Below are 20852 nucleotides of genomic sequence, written 5' to 3'. Positions count from 1 at the left end.
ACCTAATTGTTATTATGTCAAATTACCATGCATTTCAGTATCGAATATTGTAATATTGAATATTGTATGTAATTTCATGAAAGTATTCTGGAGTTTCCTTCATTACAAAAATGTAGTTTCCCCATCCCATGTTATGAATATATATTTTCCCCCAAAAGAAACATTTAAAACAATTCATTTTATTTTCTAAAGGAAAAGGAAGAGTCGTTGATAAAATAGGCCTCTTAAATACTGTGAGAAGTCAGTGAACGCTATTGATTATTTTTATGTTGTCATATACACAGCTGTTTACCTTTATTACTTTAGGTTAACACAGAAGATTGAAGGGTATTTGTATCAGAATGTTATTTTTAATGCATATTGTGGGACCCAGTGCACCACATTTCCTCCCATAACCATTGTACCATGTTTTTTATATCTAGCTTAGGTTTGACATTGGGGAAAACTCATTTAAGCACTGTAGGTTTTCTTCCTTTGAAACGTTTGCCGGTGATATGCATATACTTTAAAGTTTGACTTCTCAAATTTATAGGGAATGAAAACAGCATTTTGTCAAGCTATTGCATATATTCAGTATGAAGCAGGGCCTCAGAAGAAAAGCCATTCAAGAGGGCTTTGTAAAACAGTCAGAAGCAGTCCTTGCTTTGAAGACCTCTCAGTTTATTTAAACAAAACTAAAAATCTTTCTTTTCCCGTTTCAATTTCAAGTGGATGTGCCAAGGCATTGTTGTGTGAACTCAGTTTTCTTGAGGTTTAATATGCTCTTCTGAGATGCTCAAAAACAGGGACAAAAATACTGAGCCCTATATATTTTTTTTCCTAAGAGCTAAATCATTCCATCTCACTTAACTAATGTATTGATTGCCTTTATCGAGTCCATAATAGTTCTGAGTTTATGAGCTGTGAGGCCTGGAAATGGATTAGTGCCAGTGTCTGCGATGAGATATGGCCAGAAGACAACTATTTTGTCTCATGGCAACTTTTGCGGTTACAGAACTTGACTTTATTTCACCTTCAGAAGAAAGTTTGTCATCTCAGATCACTGTATCAGCTTGAACAAGGACCTGAACGTGATGTCAATCCATACAGTATGTTGCCACTTGAAAAGCCCAAACTCTGGTGCTCTAGCACATATTTAACCTTAGCCATACATAGTAATCATATTTGCATGCTGGAGGTAAGGATTATGTGAAGAGTCATGTTTACACATGACCTGCTGTGTAACCCTACAGGCCATGACCCAGAGCTGGTGCTTCCACAGGAGGCCCATGGGCAGAAGGCTTCTCTGGCCATGCAGGGCCTTCATAAAGCCTTTCAGCTCTGCAGCTGTGGACATACATCTCTCTTCCCCTTCCTCAAAGCCTTGTTTATCTGCTTTTGCTTTTCCCTGATTCTTTCTCCTTGGTTTCTTACACAAAGCTAGCTCTCCAAGTCATACTCTTCATATTCCTTGCGCTACAACCTCAGAACCTCTTTTTCTCTGCAATAAGTTGTTCAGCTAGTATTATAAGTGTTAATTTTTTCAGTGTTTTTTTCTTTATTATAACATAAAAACAATTGAACTCAAGAGAGGTAAGCAGAGGAAATCTTTTTCACCATTGTTTCTAGGACTTTTTGGCTTCAAACTGTATGACGGGGTGAGATCTCAACCAGGAGCTTGGTTCCGGAGGTTTTGCTGCTTACCAATATCTTATCAATTCTGCTTCTTAGAGTGCCATCTCCAATCTTGTCATCAAATCTACTGTTTACTCCTCAAAAACACTAGGAATGTAAAAAATGCAGAAATTGACATGTAAACATTGTCTTGCATCACCCCTTATTGGGGGATTTTTCACAAAAAGTCCTGCTCACAGCTGCTTCTTCCACTCAGGTGATATCAGAAGAATACAAAGAATTTCTAACATCCTAACCTACAATAATCTTTTTACATGTCACAGATTTATGATCACCTTTGCTGGTCACTATTAGGACCATTCTAGATTTCTACAGGACTGAGGTCTCTGTAAGAAGACATTAAGTAGCATTTTGCACAAATGATTGGGCCATAAATGTTTCAACACGATTCTGTTTCAGAACAGTGGGGACTTATACCAAGGAGACAGTGACTTAGTAAACTGCACAGTTTCAAAAGGAAAATTGCATCATACAGAAATTTTTATCAATTTCTTCCAATCTCCCAAATGATGGTGATTTATATAGGAGGGTCAATAGATGCAAAGTATGGTAGTTACCCTATCGATCAAAAACTGGGCTATCTTGGCTTTGAAAAAGAAAGGAAAGCCCCCCTTAAATATTTTAAATAATTCTGATCTCAATTATTTTATTATTGATATGGACATTAAAATTATGTATTTTCCCATTAAAAAATGTCGTTTTTCACTTTCTAGATATTTTTTACACCTGTATTTCTAATGGAGTGTGAAATTAAAATGAACATTTATGTTTTCTTTGAGGTACCAGCACTGCAGCTGGTGGTATAGAAAAGAGCTTATGAACAGTTTTTTTTCTGATTATTTTGTCTGTTAAGCAACAACATATTGGGATTGATATTCCTGAGAATTCATTTAGGTCTGATATTGACAATAGGTATTTCTAGATTTTGTTGGGTAATAGGATTTTGACAAGTAATTAAAACCCATAGATTGTTCTTCACATCATTATTATATTATGCCAAATTGCATTTGGCTTTAAGAGGTTGAAATCCCCCTTTGGAGTTTTCTGTGGCCTTATTGAAAAGCCATAGTGATGAATCTCAGAGAGATTTAAGGAAGAATGTTTGCTTAGGTACAGCAATGCATCTTGTAGTCATGTCTGTCCAATGTGCCATGTCACTTAGGTTCAAATACTCAAGAGGTTTTAGGCACAATAGACCTAGCTAAAAGAAGGAGGATTCACATTTTAGCTTTTAGTGTTTCTGATCCTGACTGCAAATATTAGAAAAGGATAGCAGATTAAACTTTCCTTGTCCAAGAGCCTTGTTTAATTTTCCTGTTTGTTTGCTATAGAAATGAGTGGAGGTGCAAGTTCTTATGAGGCTTTTCTTTGCCTTAGTTTGCATATTCCTCATTAATTGACACAAACAAGGGCAGATCTTACTAAAACAATTAAAGGAAGCATTGCACAAACTGCCGTAACTGTTCTACTCCATGTCTGCAAAAGGATGACACATAAGATACACTTTTTATTGGCATTGATTGTTGGTAGTCTGCAGTTTAAAGAGGAAGGCATTGCAATTTTTTTAGTATAATTTTTGATCATCTCCATGTTTCCCCACTAGTTAATATATGCCACAGTGACACTGGAGATGGCAGGGTTTCTTGCTACTCAAATAAGCAGACAAAGCTTATTTAACTGAAGCAGTTTCTTCCGTCTCTTCTTTGAAGATACTATCTACTAAAATATCAGTAGGTGTTTAGAAGCATGGTGCTAATGGTGATAATGCAAGAAGGTAACACCTTGCTGTCTCTTCCCTTTCAGAATGGAGTTTCGAAAATCCAGTAGTATTTTATTACTTGGGTCCCACTTCTCATTAGTGGAAGGTCTAAACCTTTTAAACATAGTCCTGTCTGCTTATTTTCTGCCCAGGTACGTGCAGATTGATAGACTGGCCCAAATGTCTGGAGAGATTTCATTTCCAAGTGTGCTGGAAAAGAATAAGCCTAATAAAAGGAAGACAGCAGGAAAGTAGGAATTTCAGAGGTAGTCCAACTTCTTTGTTAGGGTCTCAATTCTTTTGTTATGATCTCAGATGTAAAGCAAAGGCATAATGAGTGGCAGAACACTATCTTGTGTGGTCTGCAGTTTTGCCACATGTCCACTGGTTGCTTGCTTAACATTGGATGTTGTGGCTTATGGCAGTTTCCCCTGCACCCAGTTCAGCAGCTTTCCTTTCTCTAAAGTGACTCTTTTCAGTATAATCCTTAAGCCCATTCCTAAAACAAGAATATGTTTGGGGTATTTTCTCACAGTATCTTCCAACACAAATGCGAACAGCTTGGAAATCATGTCCCCATCTCTTTATTTCTATAAAGTCCAGGCGTCTTTAAGCAAAGATCAGAACCATCAGGGTATCTTCCACTGGACCATGTTTAACATCCTGCTCTGTATGGGAAGGCCATTCTTGCTCATTACTGCATATTTGATAAGCTCAAAACTAGGTTAATGAAGAGTAGCTCAGATGCTCAAAAATATACTGCTTTAAGAAAATTCATGCTTTCCTAGTAGGAAGAACCTTATAAGTCTTTGTACATTACCAAGAAAATCTGACAGTTGGCTTTTCCCAAGGCAGGACCGAGTTTGATGGAACAATGATGAATATTCTTTTAAGCTATTTTCTGCCTTTTTTTCTCCTCACTCACATTTCATCATTTTTTATCTAGACAAGAGAGAAACTTCTGGACCATCAATCTCTGTTACACTCTCACATGCTTCCACTTTCTAACCATTTCTTGTGTTATCTTTATCTTTTGTCATGAAAACATGTGGAAAATATTTATGCCATCTGGACATGCAGAGTATGTGCTTTTCTACTTACACCCAGTACTGAAATGAAGGGGTTATGATCCCCTGAGTCAAATCAACATTTATGGCATTGCCAAGACAGCCTATCTAGGGAGCTCAGCTAGTGCTACCTTGAAGATGAGCACGGTCAGGAGGGAGAAGGAAAGCACCTGCTCATGTCTCAACTGCTGTTCAGTCCTCTGAAGTAGTTTGCTCCATTGATTTTTGTCTCTGAGGAAGGAGTTCATCTCTTTAGGGTGTTTTCAGAAAATCCATTGACTTTTCTGTTTTGACAGCATAGCTTTGTCTTGAAGCTATGGATGCTGTGCTCAAATTTTCCTTTCACCCCATCTAGACCTGATGTGAGTCACTGTGGCAGTACTGCTTTTATTATTAACATTTACACTGCTTGCAGTTGGGACCCTCTCTATTTATCATACAGAAATTTAGCAGAAGATTGCCCCTGTCCCAAAGACGCTATGAAGTGAATGAAAGGCATTACAAGCACTGTGCTTGGTGGACAAGCTGGATTTCGAGAAGCGGACCCTGTTGTGGTGGAACCACATCAGGCATACAGACAGGCATCACAGTTTCTGTGCTTTTAAACTTTAAAGTTTTCTACCCCAAATCCCCAGCCTGACTGGGGTTCTAGTGAGTGTTGTCTGAACAGTAACGTGGATGGATCATGTTATGCCTGTGTAGTTAAAGAGGAGTTGTTTGGATGCTGTGCTGTCTGTTCAAAGCAGGACTACGTAAACCAAGATCTGTGGAGATATAACATTGAAAAATGCTCTCATATTGTTTCTTTGAAACTGGGGGCTTTGTTTTGAAGTTCTTGCCAACTTCTGCCAAGAAAAATATTCAACACAAGGTTCTTCAGCAATCTGCTTTAGCCACTAGGAGCAATTGAGTCCCTCGGGGAAAGGGTGGGGAAGCCAATGAACCCTGCATCACCTTAACCTCTCCTCAAAGCTCCATGTGCAGGCAGATGGAAATTATTTTCTGCTAATTGTATCATAATATTTCCCAAATTCATGTATTTAATGGAATGATTTTTCTTATGAAAACAGTGATCTGGGAAATTAAATTCATGTATGATCCACCCAGTTAGAGCATGAAGCAAACCGGTCTAGCAGACTGGATTTCAAACAGTCTGAGGAGATTTTGTTACAGAGTTCATATTCCAAGCTACTGTGACAAGCAGTTGCTAATTCTAAAAATATTCCCTAAGAGTGGGCTAATTTGTGCATCACTGAAGCATCGGTCCTTTTTGCTGTCAGTGTATATTTTGCAGTTGCAAGGAAAGAGTATGTACAGTCCTTAGGATCTGCTAAAAGGAAATTGGCAGCTGCACTTCTTAACTGAGAGTGATTTTGTTCATATCTACCAGTAGCCTTGTGAGTGCATGAGGCATTTGAAAAGGTGCCACTGCTGTGTGGTTATGCTTTATTTGCCTTTACTACCTCTCCAGTTCCTTTTAAATGTATTTATTTATTTATTTGTAATGAGCTCCACCAGACAGGTTTACTGTTTCTCTTCATTTTCAGCTTTTTAGATGATTCTGCAGGTTTCGTGAGATCTCATCAGCAGAAGCTGCTGTAGATTGATGGGACCCCATCAACCACCCTGCCCACTCAATATTATAAAGATTTGTGTCGTCAGTGGTCATGACGTTTGGTAGGAAGTTGCCCATTTATGGATACTAGAGCAAATGATATCATCACAATAGGTGGCTCCTGTCTAAATAGGATCATTTGTGAAATGAGATTACAGGCATTTATCTGGGAAACAGGAGACAGAGGCACCTGCTTTATGTAATTGATATCCTGGGGAATTATTGTGTACAATAATCAAGAAAAATCTTCATTTCTAATTCTATTATGTGGGAAAAAAATATCTCTTTTTTCAGCCTGCATAAAACAAACCCCACTTCCACATGGAATAAGCTCCAGACCATGTTTTCTATTATGCTTGAATATATGGGACATGCATTGCAATCCTATGCTTGCCACACTGCTGCAGTATACTTGTTTTGCAGAGCTCTGTAGCAGGCTAGTCAAAGCTGTGACTAACCAGACCCTTGGATACGTACTCTAATCTCTGGCCTTTATTTTTACAATGAATGTGATTCGTTCTTTGATTGCATATTTTTCTGATCTGTGAGAAGCTTCATGCTCTGTATTTGGATGCTGACTGCAATACAGCAATAGTCTTTGATACGGTAAGTCAAAGATGACTCATTTCTTACTCTTGTGCCTTCAATTTATACTTTCTACAACACTATATCATCAGGTAGAAAATTATGTGTTAATTAATGTTGAAGTAGTTAATTTTCAACAGATGCTCTTCCCTTCCCTCCCCCCGGTACTTTGCACCATGTTTTTTTTTTTCCTCCTCATGAAAGCAGTAGGTTTGAACTGTCTTTAAGTAAAATACTCTTGTTCTATTATTTTTAATAATATATACAGTGTTTTGTCCTATTCTTTAATTTCAACAATGAAGAAGAAAATAGATCATACACACAGATCTGGAACTTCACATGTGATGCTAGAATACGATAAGTTCAGTCCAATATTAACCTTTATTACAGCGAGTATGATTTGAAAGGCAAGAATCTTTGGGGTATTTATACTTCAGATACAGTAGAAGGGTTCCAGTTTTCATTTGAGAATTCATAGTCAGGTCTGAACAGTTACAAGAGCCTTTATTTTCTGTGCAAGCAGTGGACAGAAAATGCCTTGCAAAAAGACAGTTTTCTTTGTAATGCAGCGTGCAGAAGAAGATTCAGTAGTACCCCTTATCAAGTGCACTACATGAGATAAGAGTAAAAAAACCCCACATATTCACTGCACAGCGATAGGAACCTCTATGTTACAGAAACGTGTCTGACAAGAATGGTATCAGGCAGAAATATTCTTTGAAGAGCTTTAAAATAGGACTGTGATCACACACATGCACATAACATGCACTCTTTCAGACAGCTAACATCAGGCATACAGAAAGGGTAAAATCTGATATCAGATTTTTTTCAGGAAACAACGGTCTGAAGCAGAGGTATGAAGGATCACTGGGTTACTAGGTCTCCTTTAGTGAGATTCATTCAGCCCTGGCTTTAGAGCTGGGCAACTTTGCCGCAAGTGAACAGTGTTCAGATGGCTTGAAATTTGTGGATTTGGGAAGTAGTCTCCTTCTCCCTCTCTCTGTCTCTTTTTTCTTCCATGTCTTAAACTTTCCGAGGGTTAGCCCTTCTGGTTTTGGATATGCCTATCAATCAGTCAATCAATAAAATCAATACATTTGCATTTGCTAGTATCGGCTTCCGATGTTCAAGTAAGATAGATGGCTTTTTAAAAGTTAATTCAGGAACAGAGCCAAAAAAGGGAAAAAGAAATCAGGTCTGTATGAAATAAGAACAAAGGTAGAGGCTGACTGTCATCAGTTCACAAGTTGTAATTACCGTGGCTTTTCCACTTCTGCTGAGAAGTTTTCGGGTTTGATTTCTGTATTACCAGTGTGATAATTTTACAGGCATGCGTTAGTGTCATCTCTCGCATTTGCTGATAATTAGTTCCTGGATCCATATCTGTCATGTTTCCCTGTTATTTGAGACAGCCTACATCCCTTTAATTTAGCAACAAGTGATCGACATGATCACGAGTGCCCAGAGCAGTGCACTTTAAAATGTGTCTCCAGAAATGTACAAGCAGTTAAACAATATGTACTAGGTGTATAAGATCTATGCGGTTAGTCATTTTTGTGACTACTAGCATCCTTTTTTGAATGAAACATCCTATTTCAAAATGCTAGAAGGCAAGTGGAGGTGCAACAGCACATGAGTGTATCAAACAGTAGGACTCTGCCAGACGTTATCCTTTGCTTTTGTCAAAAAAATCCAAAGAACAACACTGAGTGCAGGCTATTTTCTTCTCAGAACTGCATAATTAGATCTGCTTAATGTGTTTCATGGAAGTTATTTCACTGCAAATGCCGCTTAAAGTGATCGAGAAAAATGAAGACATTTCCACAGATTTCATTTATGCATGTAAAGCAAAAGCTGTAGGAAAGTGGCATGTACTGGATATAGAGGCCAAATTACATGCTCTGTAATTCAGGCATGCAACCGCTGGTAGCTTAGCTGATCAAATTTCAAATATTGAGCGGTTTGCAGGGTGCATCACTTAGAGAATAAATGTAAAGAAATGATTGTGTAGTCATTGCTTCTTTTAGTCCGCCTATTATTATTATTTTTTTTTTAATTGCATTAATAATTTTCTGTCTATTTTGCATCTGCCGTATGATTTTCCATTAAAGGAAAAGAGATTTGGCAGCAGCTTTTCAAAAACAATGAAATAATTTTTAAATAATAGGAAAGATAATCAATATAATTAGAGTCGTAAGCATGCCGAATGACATAAATAAAAGCATTCCACCCAATGTGTTTAAAACAGTATATACAGCTCTTAGTTGAATTTAACAAATATAAAGAAGGAAGAATGACTGTAGTACAGAGCATACCATGTTCCACTTTTGCTTTACCTAATAAGTTTGTAATTGATATATCCAGGAGTCATACAACTGCAAAACATAGATAACATTTATATTAGTTATGCTCCATAATTTTTTCTTATAGGGATTACTTGTTTAATTCTTATATTACCAATATGTTATAAATCTCAGACATTTTTTCTGAAAACTTTTGGATCTATATGCTTGGAATTCCTGTTCTTACATACTTAATTTTATGCTCTAAGCTTCATCACTGCAATAAGTTCTTATAGTTGATAATTTGATTTTTATTTTTAATTTTTAATTTTTTTTCTTTTTTTTTTTTTGAGGAGAAAGACTTGGGGAAAATCAAGAATTGCTGCACTTATGTACATTCAAGTTTTATGAGTATAGTATAAATGAGATCAAATAGAAGTCTCTGACACAAATATAAAGAGAATTAAGTGTGCACACAAAGGAAGGAATAAGGGGTCCACATTCCTTGCTATCAAAAATAAAATTCTAGTAAAGTATTCTATAGTCCTGAGGAAAACCAAATGGCTTTTTAAGCTTGTTTTAAAGGGAAGTTGTGTTCACTGATAAGAGTTTAGTATGGCATGGGGTCTGTCAGTGCCAGCTTCATTTTCTCTAAATACCCCAGGCAATATTTTGTTTTAAATATACATTCTTCAAAAATTCGGCTCAAGGTCAGTGCAGAGGGCTGGATTATTTGGAAAACCACACATCCTTGACTGGAGACCCCGTGGCTAAATCAAATTGCATGGCTTTTAGTTTCTTATTGTGTAATATAAAATATTCATACCTGCAACAACGAAAGATTTGCACGGATTGGTCCAATACAGATTGTGGCTGTCATATAATTTAATTGTCTTTGACAGATACATGTACAAAATTGATATTAAAACCCAAAAATTCAAGACAGTGTGAATACCAACAAAGTATGCAGAAAGCAGCAAAGTCGTTCTGCTTAGCAAGCTATTAGTTCCTCTTAGCAGCATATTACCGAGGTACAAATAGGGTAACAAGTCTGTTACTGTCAGACAACCCGCACAGGAGAGCAGTTAGTGGTATAGAGAGAAAACCACATAGTAATTCGAAGATTTCTTTTGCTGAAGGAAAGTGAAGCTGCATCAGAGTCACCATTAACGTCCTGAGAGATACAGTTTGCAATTAATAAATGTTACTACAGCGTTTGTGGTAGAAACATTTACTTGCTGTATCAAAGATTTAAAGGTAACTATTGGCCATCAACAGAAAGAGAGAAAGAGATCTGAAGCAGAAAATCATGTCAGGATCATACATTTCAATGCAATTTCTGAGAAAGGTGTTTATTACCAGGTACAAGTTTCAGCTGATCTGTATAGTAACGTGTCGTGAAAACAGTCATGTGTTGTCTGTCCTCCCAGTCCTTACCACTCTGTCTCTTGATACGAGAGCGGCACTATCCTTTATAAATTTCAGTTCGTTTTCTAGGTGACCTGCCACCATCAAATCCTTGGTACCTGGGGCTTGAACACGCTTCTGCTGAAGCTGCTGGCAAAACACTTACTGGCTTAACTGGGATCATGATGAGGGCAACCCACCATTTAATAACACAGGCCAGAAGATATCAGGCTGCTTTTCCACTTGTCAGATGCAAGTGCTGTTCTTGCAGGCAGAAACCTCCCACTGCCTCAGGGGGAGGACAAAATCCTCCAGACCTTGTGTGCTTTGCCCACGGGAATAGGAGGGCCAGGGGCAGGCCATGCAGACCAAGACAGATGTTCCTGTAGGACTGGGCCTGCAGTGGCACCACTGGTGCACGCCTGGATTGGGGGCTCCCCAGGGGTACAGTTTAGCACCCTGCCACCAGGACCTCAGTGGAGTCCTCTGCTTTCACAGCAGAGGATCAAAAAGCCACACTAGTGTTCATGATGAGATATTAATTCAGCACAAAGCAACTGTCACTCCCTTGCCGTGGCTCCTCCTGTAGGTGACGACAAGCAAACCCGAGCAGAGGCAGTTCATCTGCTGCTGGGTTGGAGGGGGCAGTGGGCTCAGCATTGCTTTGAGGACTGGGCCTTGCTGTGGTCTTGTTTTGTGGTGGAATTGGACTTCTGCTGGGAGGCTCTTGTTCTTAGAAAGCCCTTTTTGTGCTGGCTCTGTGCTGTTGGAGACAAGGACTGAGTTAAACACCCCTGAGCCTCACATCCCTCCCTGCTCACAACAGCAGGATAGGAGAGGGCACAGAACTGGGGGGCTCTTCTACACATCTCTTCAGGAGTTAGTTTTTAGACACAGCTTTCTTCATGCATTTTTAATCCTGTAAATGTTATCAGTATCTCTTTAAGTGTGGTGTTGTCATCCCGACAATCTTTCTCACATCTGATTTATTTTCCCTCTCCCCCTGCCCAACTGCTGGTAGAAGTAATAGGCAAGAACTAAAAGAAATTAAAGGCATATTTTTTCTGTTCACTCAGTGTGTTTGACAGCATTTTGTATCTATTCAGCCTCACTGTTTCCTCAGTGCAATCATTTGGCTCCTTCCCATTTGTGCAGGCTTAGTAGCAGCTGAAAGAAGAAAACATCTTAAAGCAAGAGGAATAATACCGTAATCTCAAAAAGACTGGCAGGTGAAGTAGCTGAATCTCATAGGGACTCTCGATATTATTGATTATTTGGAGTCAATGGTATTTTTCTGATAAATACATAATCTGTATACCTCTTGATAGACATAATAAAAGCCTAAATTATGTCTTACAATTAGATGATTTGTGCTATTGCTCTGAGCAGCCCGCTGAGCATTTATCTCCCCCCTACTTTAGCTTAAGCTGTGGCACTATTTCTTTTTTCCTTTAGCAGAGCCATCTGAAGAGGTTCACATCCTGCCCACAGACACTTGTTCTTTCCCAGTCCCTGCCCAAAGTGCCCCCGGTTGTGCTGACTCGGCTCTTTCTGGGACCACGCTCCAAACCACAGTGGCTTTGAAGTGGCTGGCTTTTTCGAAAGCACACAGAGAAAGGCTAAGTGGGCCTTTAAAAAATCTTTATTTCCTTTTTTTCTCTCCTTTGCATAATTCCATTTTCTTTGAATGCACCATTTCACAGTTCCACTTCCAAGCACAGCAGATAACTTGTTGATCAGCACGACGTGGGGCCTTTGAGGCTGGTACAGGAAAAGATCTGGAACAAGCAGCAAGATCAACTACCAGTAAGAGCCTCTTAAATCAGATGTACAGCCAAAGAAATAGTTACTAGCTTGATAAGTTTACCTGATATAAATGTTGTATTCCTAAAAGGAATAGAAGGGATAACCAATTATTAACCTCCCGCAAGGGGATAAGTATCTGCAAGATTTTTGCAGTCAGTTCCGATAGGGTGTTTTTCTTTGATATTCCTGCAAAACAGGGTGACTTGATTATAATTCCCATTCTAACAGCACCTATAATTCAAATGTAGGATGAGGACTTCCTGGCACAAAGCACCATATGGGTATGACCTCGCTTTTATAGGTGGAAGCAAATGCAGGCACTGTTCCTTAGCGTTGACAGTGCAGCTGTCAAAATGGATTCAGCAAGCTGATGAAACAGACAAAACCAGATTTGGGATGTTGAGCTAACAACACCAGCACACCTGCCGCAATGTAAAGATTTTTAAGTAATGTGGCAGAGAAGTCAGATGCTCTGAGACACTTTTTGGTTAAGGTATGCAGTAGCATGGTGCAGTCTTCTGGGTGCTCTGCAGGCCTTCTGCACAGGTCCATGGCCGTGCTCTGACAGGTGGTTGTGGAATTACATCCCACAGAGTGTGGTGCAGTGAAAACCTGCGTGTAGCTTCATGGCAATCAGTTACAAGGTTCTTAATCTATTTGTGTTAAAATTAGCATTGTGTCCTGTAATGCAGCATTGCCTTATAAGAGAAATCAGCACCGGTGTGAGTGCATTGTAGATGAAAATGAATATGAGCTTCCCCTTGTTTTTAGCAGGCTCAGGGATAAGGCCCCATGGGAAAAATGAAATGCTTTCTGACATAGGAAACCCCTGTTCCCAGGACTGTGCACATCAGCTCAGCCTTTTGTGTTCAGTCTCCCTTGAAGCTAGTTGCAGCTCTGCTTTGATGGATCCCTCCTGTGCTGGTTGTGCAGGGAGTGCCTGCTTCTTATCGTGCTCACAATTCCCAGATAGGACAAAGCTGTCAAGACTCTAACTGCCTTGTATTAAACCTCTCACTGTCTGATTTGAGCATGAGGCTTTATGGATACAAGTAAGCAAAGGAATAGATATATATTTAATATAATGTAATCTTGAGATTCACTTCTGATCTCTCTTGTTCTCCTTGGATCTCATGTTCATGTACACAAACACGCTTTCAGTTAGAGAAGCAGACAGAGCAGCTTGTGCCTCCTCCAAGGTACTGCCAGGTAGCCTGGACCATGACAACCAGGGAGGATGCCAAGAACTTCCTGGTGCCTCCCCCCCCACTGCTCCATGCCCCGTTCCATGGCTGCATACACCCTGCAGGCTTGGGCTCTGCACCAAACTGTTTTAAAGGTGGGCATGCCATCCACAGATAAGCCCTTTCAGCAACTGTTCACATTTTTAATAACCAAGTGAGTAAGAGATGGGTTTTAGACTAATAATTGTTGTATAGGGATGGACTTCTGAAGTGAATAAGCTTATTGATAAATACATTTTCCACTCCTAATTTGTATATGAATAATTAACAGCCTCCTCCAGACCCAGGGCTGCAAATTAACCAGTTTATAAATACTTCAGTCCTCACCGTTTCATGCAATGACACTGTTTTTTTCTGATCTTTGCAAGTTGAGGCCCTGGGAAACCAATACATGATTTTTTTCAGAAAAATAACAAAATAGTCATATTAGGTCTTTACCAGGTTAATCTCTCTCATTCAGGTATTTTTCTTTCACTTAATTGCTTGTGACATTAATAGCAGATGAAACAATGAATTAATACTTGGATATTTGGTGAAAAAAAAGTCTGGGATGTATACATTATGGCTGATTAAAGAAAAGCAGAAGGAGCTTGTCAGGCAACTTAGTGGAGTTTGGAGATATGACTGTGCTGAAAAAAACATTTTTGATTGGTAACAAGCCATGCAGTTTCTTTGCAAGTCAATCCTCTGTGAAGTAGGGATGGTAATTCTTCACCAGGTAGCAGAAGGCTGTCTTCTTTGAGATAAATGCACAGGAGTTGGCCACTTGATATATTTGGGAAGTGCTGCCGACATAAATTGATAGAAATTGCATCTGATGGTGTCCATAAATGTTTCTGTCTATGCTGAGGAAGGGGAAATTATCCTCACAGAAGGGCATGCTTTTCCATTGATTTGCTCCTGTCAGTTTGCTGGAAGTCTGGTTGAAGAAGTCCAGCGAAAGAGACTTGGCATGTGAAAATTAGTGAAGACACCAAGGGAGCCTGGCCGCTACTGTGCTCACTTTTCAACCTCTTCTTCAACCATATTTTTGCAATTCTTTAGATTTAGGAGTAGTCAAGCAAGGACAGGCTTAAAGACCTAATATATAATCTAGGTTTGCATTAGCTTCCAAAAGTAAAGGTTTGGAAATTGAAAATATATGGGACATGGTGCCACTGGTCTGAGTAGGTTGAAGACTATTGTAAAGAAGTTCTTCTAAATGCAACTTTTCAATACATTCTGCATGTATTTGTATCTTAATGTTGAAACATCGAGAAAAGCAGATAGCCCCAAAGGCACCATGTGTGTCCTCCTGCACTGGGCATGAGAATGAAAGAGGAAAGCTGATATGCATAAGTAGCATTCGGCCCTGGAATTCACCCCAGATATCTGACATTATGATTCAAGAGTATTGCCATAATGTTAATTTAATGGCACAATTCCTATTTTATTGATTTCAGTTCCAAATACTATTAGCAGCTAGTTATCATGAGATCAACCAATATCTTTTTTTTTTTTTTTTTTTTTTTTTTTCACTACCAGTTTTCAGAATACAATATAAACATTTTTTTTTTCCCACTATTCCCCAAGGGTGAAATTTTTTTGCTTTCTAGAATTTTCACTCATGTGAAATGGTCATAACAAGTAAATTTAACTGTCTGCCTTCAAATGGATTTCTTTGAAAATAAAAGAGGCTGCACTTGAATTTCCAGGTAGTTTGCCATTAAGAATCTGATTTGGGGTAGTCAATTGGTTTTGAAAAGATGAGATTTCCATGGAATTGCAGGCTGGGGGACCGCATAGCTCCCAGAGATGTGGGTATGGCACCTGTGCCCCTGCTCCAAGGGAATTCAGGCAAAGCTGACGTGCTCGGAATTTTTTCAGAGACATTGAAATCTGTGAACAGATCAAAACAGTATTGGATATTGGCTCACAGAGATTGCTCCAAACAAAACGTTTTAAATTAATGTTTTCATGCTTAAATTTAAGTGGTCTTTTTCATGCAGCTGTGATGTGTCATGAACAGAAAAATAATTGAGAGCAGGATTCCTAGTGACTGTTTCAGACACAGAAGGGGACACTGTGATTACCTTGCTAGCAGCTGTTCTCCTCAAATGAAGGACACTCTTAGGGAGAAGTTGTATAGAATCTGAGAGGAATAAAATCAGTGTATGTAAAGGGATCTGAGGATCTACTGAAGTTCCTCTAAACCTACAAAATTGGTAGTCTGATCCAGGTACCTGACTGAGTATTCTATAGATTGTTTTCAGAACGATTTTATTGTGATCTTTGCTTACTCTTTAGCAAAAGCTTATAGACCCACTCCATAAAATCACTGGGGTGTTAGGCAAAATCTGATGTAAGAGTACCCTGACATCCACCTAGAAGATACGATCTTGCTTCTTTCTGCTCAACACATTGCCATCTTAAGCTATGACATTGGCCTTGACTGACTTATGAAAAAAAATCTCTTAGCAATCATATTAATGGGGTTAGGGAGTAAATGAGGAAGTAAATGAGTAAATGTGGGAATCTGTTAGCTGCTTTTCATATATTCAAAAAAGGTTAGACATTATAGTAATAAAGATGCTGATGGAAAGCTTTAAAACTCACTTGGTTTTCCTCGTGCACTTTATTTATGGAGGCATCAAAAGTGACCTGGGCAAATCAGAATTGCAACAGTTGTGCATCAGCTGGAGAGGTTTTCTGGAGACTTTTGTATAGTTTTCTTTTCTCTCTACTAAACCAAGAATAAAACAAAAATGGTGATGCACTGGTAAGCACAGTAGCAACATTAAATGAAAAAACAAACAAACAAATAAAAAAACACAAAAACAAACAAACAAAACAAAACAAAACAAAACAAAACAAAACAAAAAATGAACAACAACAACAAAACAACATAGCTTAGCATAGTGCAAGAATAAAAGATGTTGGACAGATGTATCGTGGTAATAAGAAAGAAGTAGCATATGCTGTTTAGAGAGGGAAAAAGTAAGCCTTTTGCTCAAGAAGTAAGCATAAATCTGAATTGAGAGCTGAAATATCCTTATTTTCAGCAAGACAACGTTGATTCATGAACATTAATAAGAACATGCTTTTAAATCTTGTGAAACCTGTGATCCATTTTGGTGGAGGGGTTAGTGATTTAGCATCTTATGAAGCAGATTATCTTTTGAATCACAACAGCATTAGTTTAAATTATTCCAGTTTACATCACTGTAACTAAAGCTTAGTCTGGGGAGTTGATTTGATTTCCCTTTGCATTAGCTTGGACTTGATTGCTTATCCCCAGAAAATGGTCCATTCCCCAGCTACTCTGCTCATGGTATCTTTCTTTCACTTGCCTCTGTTGTACTGCAGGGGTTAAATGTGCCCCTTCCAATGCCAAGATCAGTTGTCTAGGCAGAGTGTTGGCATCCCTGTCCCTACACTGCTATCCAAATTTGCCAGATAACCTCCAACAGCAGAAGACTTCCAGAGTGCTCAGTCTGGAGAAAGCAACCAGAAGCAGTGCATTTTCCACCGAGTTATTTAACAATTTTATGAAATATTGTTGTTGTAAAAAGATAGATAAACATTTATCTGTTAACCTCTTCTGTAATCCTGAGCTATAATTACAAGCCTCTACAATTCTAAAGTATGTTTGTATTGATGACTTAAAACAGTGCTTTTCATTTAATTAACAAAGTATCTGATGTGATGCAGCACATAATTGCTAGAACAGTGTATATTTCTGCCTTCAGTGCTTGTGGTGGGCTGACCTGGACCAGCTGCCAGCCGCCCACCCAGCCACTCTCCCACTCCCCCACCTCAACAGAATGGGGCAGAAAATAAGATGGAAGAGCTTGTGGGTTGAGCTCAAGGTAGGGAGATCACTCACCATCATGGGCAAAACAGCCTCGACTCAGGGAAAACTAATTTAATTTGTTGCAGATTACAAATAGCTTTGGATAGAGAGAAATGGGGACAAATTAAAGAAAACCTTCTCCCCAGAGTCTCCTTCTTCCCAGGTCCAACTTTGCTCCTTCATTCCCACCCAAGCAGTGCATGGGAGGAGGAGAGTAAAGACTGTGGTGGGTCCATGATGGCTCCTCTCTGCTTCTCCTTCCTCCTCACATTTCTCCCCTGCTCCAGCGTGGATCCTTCCCTCAGGCTGCGTGCGGTCTTTTGGGATAAACCTGCTCCAGCCTGGGCTCTCCATGGGCTGCAGCTTCCTTCAGGGCACATCCACCAAAGCATGAGGGAAATAGCTGCTTTACATCATCTCTCTACAGGCTGAAGGGGAATCTCTGCCTAGGAGCTTGGAGCACATCTTCCCCTTCCTTCTCCTCTGACCTTGATGTTCACAGGGCTGTTTCTCACACTCCCATTCCTCATTGCCCATGCAGCATTTTTGGTCCCTTCTTAAATACCTTTTCCTAGATGTGCCATCAGCTTGGCTGATGGGCTCAGCTGTGTCCTGCAGTGGGGCTGTTCTGGAGCTCGCAGTTCGTTCTCACAGAGGCCACCCCTGCAGCCTCCCACTGCCAGCACCTTGCCACCTACACCCAGTACAGTGCTTTTTTCAGAAATGTTTAAAATATAAAGTTCTTAATATATGTGATTTTCACAGTACAGAGCAACAGTTTAAAGAGTCTTAGGTAATACAAGTGATGTGTAGGTAATGATGTGTAGGCAAACTAAATAGAAAATTCAGTATTATAAGCTTTTTCTGCAGTTGCATCCTGCCTTTTTCTCATGAGAGAGAAACAGTGTAGGACAGACCTGGATGAAAAATGAACCCTGATCTGAAATTTCAAAGTTGTCCCGAATTTCTTTAAAACTTAATCTGTTTTATTCTGATGTCTTTGGAGATTTTGTTGCATGGGTTTTTAAAAGTGTCACAGAAAATTTCCAGGTGAGGAAGCCCATTTTTTTAGTGAAGTGAAATATTGCATAACTATTTTGATAGATTTCATAGTGTTTCAGTTCATAAAGATGTTCTTTTAGGTATTATTCCCCTGTACTTTTTACCAAAATCAAAACAAAACAAAATTAAAAAAACAAAAACAAAAACAAAAAACAAACTAAAGTTTGATAGCACGGATCAACTATTTTAAAAACTTTTCAATATGAGGAAAAATATATCTAAAGAAGCAATGAGATTCATGTTGTACTGTTGTTTTTTTCATCTCCAGCATGACCCAGACCCTGCGAGGCAATACAGCATGCATCCAGTACTGTACAAGTCAGGGCAGTGCATGTGGCCCTGTGTCCTAACCTCAGCCCACAAACAGTAGATCCTATTTAGCAGAGAGATAGATACACCACCCAAAGAACCAGTTAAATGTGGTGATTCATTGTACCGTGGTTCTGAAACGCAAGGTGGAGATGTGAAATTTATTGTGCCTATTTTCAGTAAATGGCTTTTCTTTGTAGGTGTCCTGACTTGTCTATATAGCATTCTTTTGATTATTGTTACTGGATAAGTAATCAGTGTACAAATTCTAAGAAATCTCTGATTTTGCTGCAGATTTGTTGTGCAGTTGCAGCAGGATTGACCACACTGTTTCTTACTGCAACTTTTTATTAGATGCATTTATATATATATATATATATATACATAGAGAGAGAGAGAGAACTTCTTTACCAAAAGGGTTGTTAGGCATTGGAATGGGCTGCCCAGGGAAGTGGTGGGGTCACCATCCCTGGAGATCTTTAAAAGGTGGTTAGATGTACAGCTTAGTGATATGGTTTAGTGGAGGACTTGTTAGTGTTAAGTCAGAGGTTGGACTCAGTGATCTTGGAGGTCTCTTCCAACCTAGATGGTTCTGTGATTCTGTGATATATATACATAGATAGATAAATCTTTCATCAATCATAACTCCAGTATTTATTACAAGGAAGATAGAATAATGGGGAACACAAGAGAATGAGGTCTGCACTATGGTGCAATGATGTCAGAAGATGAGCATGTTAGCTTTGAAAAGCTGTGGTCCACACCAAAGGAAATTGTTGACAACCTCTGCCTTTGACAATTCAGCCTGTGACATAGCAGTACTAGTTTGGAGCCAAAATTGTTTTTATCTTACTCATTGGCTCTGGCTTCAGGCTTGCTCAAAAGCCTCAAGTTACCTTTGATTGGCTTTAATTTCTCTGATATAGTCATCTTCATTTAGCCAGAATGCTGCAAAAGAAGGAGGAGAAAGTTAAGAAAAGTAACTCCTGAAGGTAGACTAATAGCTTATATACAGACAATTAAACTTACAAGGAGATGCACATGGTGCAGACTTACTCTTGCCAAAGTTTCACAAGCAGGCACTTCCAGATTCTGGACAAAAAAAGTTGCACCATGCTGTGTCAATCTGTCTGTGTCTGAGGCTGACTGTCTCTTGGATGTATGGTTATTCTTCAATATCAGGAGCTTTACTCAGGCAGAATTACTATGCAACATATTGTGCATTGCTGTGCCTTGTTCAGAGTGCTTAGGGCTAAATGCAACTCTGGCAGGAAAATTAATGTGTCCCCTTTCTGCTTTATTTTATTTTAATTAAGGGAAGTAGTAAAGTTGTTCAAAGAAGCTTGCATAAAAAATACAAAATGCAAAAGCACAAATGAACCCACTTATATATGCTCACAATCAATATGTTATATGCCAAAGAGGTAAAATACCTAAAGGAAGAATATTGCACTGTGCTGTCCCCAATGAATTTAAGAAGCATATTGTGAAGATGTTTATATTTACAAAATCATCTCCCCTTCTAAATAAGATTTGCTGCTTTCAAATTTTTGGAAAAGCACATGAAATTGGGTCATTTATCCAAACTTACTATATGTGGTCCTTGACATTGGTCCATTACTGGGTATATGCATACCTATGTATGTCTGTGTGTGTGTGTATATATGTGTGTATATATATAAAAACTAATGTGAGCCTGTTTCATACTACAACAGCCTGCCTCAGTCTTCATCTGAGCACGTGTGAAGTGGAGAAAGATTATTATCCCTTTTTAAAGTATTAAATGAAGGCTCTGTTAACTTCCCTCATATCTCTTAAGAAGCCCTTGGCAAACAATGGAATTAAACCCATTATTTAGCAGTCTTATGCTACAGCCGTAACCACTGACCTAAATGATGGACACAGTGCACTTAGTCTACAATCTTTCATAAAATTTATTCACAATTTTCTTTCCACCTCTGATAGCTGTGTGTGTCCAAATTCTATGACAGCCAATGTGGTCAATATTTTTCCTCCGGTAACTGTGCTACGACTTCATATATCCTGTGCTGACTCAGACAGCTTTGGCTACTCAGATAATTGGGATCTCTGGAAAATTTGGATCTGTGTGCATCTGGAATCTGACCACAGAGGATCTGGCACATATCTTTGATCTCATTGTTCCTAGAACTGAGAGTAGGAAAATTCAGCTGTGTTCCCTCAGCATTGTC

At 39.0% G+C, this 20852-nt stretch overlaps 1 protein-coding gene across 19 annotated transcripts in view; it reads left to right on the top strand.

Moving 5' to 3' along the window:
• DLGAP2 (DLG associated protein 2) overlaps nt 1-20852 on the top strand; it is a 478278-nt gene that overhangs the window by 133244 nt on the left and 324182 nt on the right. For 4 of the 19 annotated variants that reach the window (XM_084515989.1, XM_084515988.1, XM_084515986.1 and 1 more), the window contains exon 1: nt 6297-6721. The exons of the other annotated variants lie outside the window; for them this stretch is intronic. The gene's annotated coding sequence lies outside the window, so the exon portion shown is untranslated. Of the gene's footprint in view, nt 1-6296; nt 6722-20852 lie in introns of those variants that run through there. 19 annotated transcript variants of the gene reach the window in all.

The sequence above is a fragment of the Aythya ferina genome, assembly GCF_964211825.1.
Source record: "Aythya ferina genome assembly, chromosome: 3".
NCBI classification, from domain to species: domain Eukaryota; kingdom Metazoa; phylum Chordata; class Aves; order Anseriformes; family Anatidae; genus Aythya; species Aythya ferina.
The sequence above is the reverse complement of the archived record's forward strand: the minus strand, read 5'-3'. Positions and strand labels throughout refer to the sequence as shown.